Source organism: Oncorhynchus kisutch, unplaced genomic scaffold (assembly GCF_002021735.2).
Source record: "Oncorhynchus kisutch isolate 150728-3 unplaced genomic scaffold, Okis_V2 Okis07a-Okis12b_hom, whole genome shotgun sequence".
Lineage (NCBI taxonomy): Eukaryota > Metazoa > Chordata > Actinopteri > Salmoniformes > Salmonidae > Oncorhynchus > Oncorhynchus kisutch.
The window spans coordinates 8,839,203-8,844,563 of record NW_022261984.1 but is presented as its reverse complement, the minus strand read 5'-3'; the positions used below and the strand labels follow the sequence as shown (position 1 = coordinate 8,844,563).

General features: G+C 46.1%; 1 non-coding gene across 1 annotated transcript in view; it reads right to left on the bottom strand.

Moving 5' to 3' along the window:
• Positions 1 to 461: 461 nt before the first annotated feature.
• Positions 462 to 5,361, bottom strand: part of LOC109884745 (uncharacterized) — a 6,483-nt gene continuing 1,583 nt past the window's right edge. Inside the window, exon 2 of the transcript XR_004206891.1 lies at positions 462 to 1,386. This is a non-coding gene — a transcript (uncharacterized LOC109884745). The remainder of the gene's footprint in view (positions 1,387 to 5,361) is intronic.

Below are 5,361 nucleotides of genomic sequence, written 5' to 3'. Positions count from 1 at the left end.
GTATTGGTCACATACACCTCAGCGAGTGTTCCCATTGGTCCTGAGGCGTGTACGGCGTCAGGCCCAGTTCCTCCATCTCTCTCCCATCTCCCCACAGCTCCCCTGTTGGTGGGAGGTTAGACATGCATCTGATTAACTTTAAAGAGTATTTAAAAAAAGAGAGAAGAAAGAAGTTAACACTTGACACTGATCTCAGTTCAGTATTGTGTTGCTTCCTGTAATACTTCAGGTTAGGATTCAGGGAAGAGTAAACTGATCCTAGATCTGTTTATTGAGAGAAACTTCTACCCAGATTAGATGAAGTCAGTCAGTAGAGCAGAACTGCTCTCTCTCCCAAAGGAGATCCATGGATCCATCTCCCTCCTCACCATCCACATAAATATGATGTTTTTAGCATCCAAAAGTTCAGATTCGATTAAATCGTAGTTTTCTTTGGGGGGTGGGTTGGGGGGGGGGGGGGGTTCAGTTAATTCACACCATTCATCTTTTTTATTTACACCTTATAGTCATTTAATCTTGGAGTTTAAGGTCCCAGTGTCCTTTTTGGTGGTTTTGTAGTTGTGTGGTGTCTTGTCTCCAAAACAAACCCAAACCCACTGAGCGGTCCTCTCTTCTTAAGGTGTTGTTATTATTGATATTATTGTTATTATTCACAGCTGGTCAAAGTTCTCAACAAAAGAACTACAACAGAAATGGACCATTTCATTCCAATGTCTAGAAGTGGACTGTTCCATTTCACCAGAACAAACAGGGATGGAATGTTCCATTCCATCAGCAAAGGGGTGCAGCAGCAGTGGACTGATCCATCCGTCCTGCTCTTACAGGTAGACCTCTCTACGGGAGAGCGTGAGGCACGACGTGGTCTTGTAGTCCCCGGTCCTCGTTAATGGTATAACCTCCGGAGGGTTGACCCTGCCCTGACCCCCCCTATCCTCCTCGAGATGGCGTCTCCCGAACCCGGCGGAGCTGAACGTGTCGTACGACGCTGACGTCATCTTCCGGTTGAGTAGGTTCCGGTTGTGGTCGTTCCGGTTCATCCTGTCTCTGCCCACCAGGCTGCCGAGAGGATCCCCATTGGCTAACGGTAACCTCTGACCTCCTCCGCCGACTCCCACGCTGACTACGCCCGGTTCGGAACTCCCGGCGCTGCCGGCGCTCTCGCTGTCACTATCTTCCTCATCATCGTCATCATGGTTATTGTTGTTGTCGTTGCCAGGGGAGGCGAAGGTGGACAGGCGGGGCGGCTCGCTGACGTGGCGCTGGCGCTGGTGTTGCCGAGGCGACGGGCGGACAGCGGCGGGCATCCACAAGTGTCGGAGTGTCCAAACTCATCACACTCCCTCGTGCACTTCCCTGTCAGGGCTACGTCTGGGAGCTGTCTGGCATCTGGAGGGAGGGAGGGAGGGAGGGGAGGGAGGGTGAGAGGGAGGGAGTGGTGAGAGGGAGGGAGGGAGGAGAGAGAGAGAGGGAGGGAGGAGAGAGAGGGAGGGGAGAGGGAGGGGGAAGGAGAGAGGGAGGGAGTGTGAGAGGGAGGTGGAGGTAGAGAGGGAGGAGGAGAGCGCGGGGAGTGTGAGAGGGCGGGAGGAGAGAGAGAGGGAGGGGAGGAGAGGGGAGGGGAGAGGGAGGGGAGGGAGAGAGGGAGGCGATGTGTGAGGAGGGAGGAGAGTAGAGAGGGAGGGAGGAGAGAGGGAGGGGAGGGTTGGGGAGGGAGGAGGGGGAGGGAGGGAGGGAGGGAGGGAGGGAGGGAGGCGAGGGAGGGGAGGGAGGGAGGGAGGGACGAGGGAGGGAGGGAGGGAGGGAGGGAGGGAGGGGAGGGAGGGAGGGAGGGGAGAGAGATATATTAGTTATGAATATAATACAGATCAATCAAACACATTTTAGGCTGCCCTAGCATCTACAGTTAAGTGGATGGCGAGAAGAGAGAGAGAGAGAGAGAGAGAGAGAGAGAGAGAGAGAGAGAGAGAGAGAGAGAGAGAGAGAGAGAGAATATAAATATGGTATTTAATAAACATGGTAAATCTATTGGTGACTGTCATCATACTGGTAATAATACACAGTATTAACCACAGGTCTCTCAGAGAGGGAGAACTACTGTTAAAATATAATATAGACTCAAAGATGTCTCGACTCATAGCTGTGTGGCATCTACAATGGGAAGTGATGGGGTTGGAAGGAAATCATCTGTTAATATGGGTTTAGAAATGACAGATTATACTGGGTTGAATACATCTGGTAATATTCAACTATTTACCATTGCTTTTGAGAGAGAAAGAGAGACGAAAGACAGACAGAGACACAGAGACACAGAGAGAGAGGGGCAGAGAGACAGAGAGACACAGACACAGACAGAGAGACAGAGAGACAGAGACAGAGAGACAGACAGAGAGAGAGACAGAGAGACAGACAGACAGACAGACAGACAGAGAGACCAGAGAGACAGACAGAGAGAGAGAGAGACAGAGAGACAACAGAGAGAGAGACAGAGAGACAGACAAAGAGAGAGACACAGACAGAGAGACAGAGACACAGAGAGAGAGGGGCAGAGAGACAGACAAAGAGAGAGACATAGACAGAGAGACAGAGACACAGAGACACAGAGAGACACAGACAGAGAGACAGAGACACAGAGAGACCAGAGAGAGAGAGAGAGACATGAAAGAAGGAGGGGCAGAAGAGAGGAAGAAGAGGGGCAGAGAAGACAGACAGACAAAACAGACAGACATGCATAGTGTATATAATTGAATAGAAAAAATACTGACTGCATTCAACGGGGATTCAATAAGCATCTCCTAAAATATAATAAACACGATCCAAAGCCCAAAAGGTCCAAAGGTTCCAATGTCAAAGGTAAATTCGTGTTAAGGACTGGTATAAGGAATTATGCCAACAGCAGACAGATGGTATTTATTTAAAGGGGGTGTCCTCTAAATCCATTTTAAAAGGGATCTCTACATGTCATATGCGAGAGGATTATGCCTACAGGAAATTGATGCATCTAGACTTATTTAAAGGGATCTCTAGATGTCATATGCGAGAGGATTATGCCTACAGGAAAATGGATGCATCTAGACTTTAATTTAAAGGGATCTCTAGATATGTGAATTGCATAGAGGGACAACATTTAAAATGAGTAGGTGAGACTAATCACTGTAGACTGTTCTGAGGTCAGTTAAATGAGTAGGTCAGAATAATCTCTGTAGACTGATCTGAGGTCAGTTAAATGGTAATGTATTAAGGTCAGTTAAATGAGTAGGTCAGGCTAATCTCTGTAGACTGATCTGAGGTCAGTTAAATGAGTAGGTCAGACTAATCTCTGTAGCCTGATCTGAGGTCAGTTAAATGAGTAGGTCAGAATAATCTCTGTAGACTGATCTGAGGTCAGTTAAATGAGTAGGTCAGACTAATACTGTAAACTGATCTGAGGTCAGTTAAATGAGTAGGTCAGACTAATCTCTGTAGACTGATCTGAGGTCAGTTAAATGAGTAGGTCAGACTAATCTCTGTAGCCTGATCTGAGGTCAGTTAAATGAGTAGGTCAGACTAATCTCTGTAGACTGATCTGAGGTCAGTCTGAGGTCAGTCAGAATAATCTCTGTAGACTGATCTGAGGTCAGTTAAATGAGTAGGTCAGACTAATCTCTGTAGACTGATCTGAGGTCAGTTAAATGAGTAGGTCAGACTAACCTCTGTAGACTGATCTGAGATCAGTTAAGCGTGTTAAGGTTAGCAGGGTAAGGGGGTAAGATTACCTCTTATTATTGCTGAGAACCTTATCGTTATTTTCGTAGAGTGATACGTCGCCATAGCAACCACCTGTCTCTCGTGGAAACAAAGACATTTTCTCTTTCATAACCAGAAATCCAGGGAACGGTCATAGGTCAACGGGTCAACGGTCAACGGCCATAGGTCAACGGTCAACAGTCATAGGTCAACGGTCATAGGTCAACAGTCATAGGTCAACGGTCATAGGTCATAGGTCCGGTCATGTCATGATCCCATCGTCATTGTACTTCCCCCTCTTATTAACATTCACATGGAAGCTGAAATGTAATTTACTGACTAGAAGCTTCGAAGTTACATGACTTTTCCAAGAGCTGTCAGAGTGGACTTCTAAATGAAACGAGTTCCACAAATGTACCTTTATGTCCAATACCAACACCAACACCAACACCAACACCAATACTAACACCAGACCAACACCAACACCAATACCAACACCAATACCAATACCAATACCAATACCAATACCAATACCAACACCAATACCATACCAACACCAACACCAATACCAACACCAATACCAACACCAATACCAATACCAACACCAATACCAACACCAATACCAATAACCAACACCAACACCAATACCAATACCATACCAACACCAATACCAATACCAACACCAATACCAATACCAACACCAATACCAACACCAACACCAACACCAATACCAATACCAACACCAAACCAACACCAACACCAACACCAATACCAATACCAACACCAATTACCATACCATACCACACCAACACCAATACCAATACAATACCAACACCAATAACCAATACCAACCCACCCAATACCAACACCAACACACCAATACCAATACCACACAACACATACCAATACCAACACCAACACCAACACCAATACCAACACCAATACCACACAATAATAACACCAATACCAAACACAATACCAACACCAATACCAACACCAATACCAACACCAACAAATACTAAGCATCCAATACCAACCCCAATACCAACACCAACACCAATACCAATACCAACACCAATACCAACACCAATACCAATACCAACACCAATACCAATACCAACACCAACACCAATACCAACACAATAATGAACACCAATACCAACACCAATACCAACACCAACACCAATACCAACCACCAACACCAATACCAACACCAACACCAATACCAACACAATAATAACACCAATACCAACACCAACACCAACACCCAGATATAAATACCAACACCACACCAATACCAACACCAACACCAATACCAACACCAATACCAACACCAATACCAATACCAACACCAACACCAACACAATAATAACACCAATACCAATACCAACACCAATACCAATACCAACACCATACCAACACCAACACCAATACCAACATCAATACCAACACCAATACCAACACCAATACCAATACCAACACCATACCAACACCAATACCAATACCAACACCAATACCAACACCAACACCAACACCAACCAATAACAATTTCACCCCTCAAACTCCCCTCTGTGTCACCATGAGAGACACAGAGAGAGAGAGCTACAGCTCTGTTTCCTGGTTGAAAGGACATATTTGGGT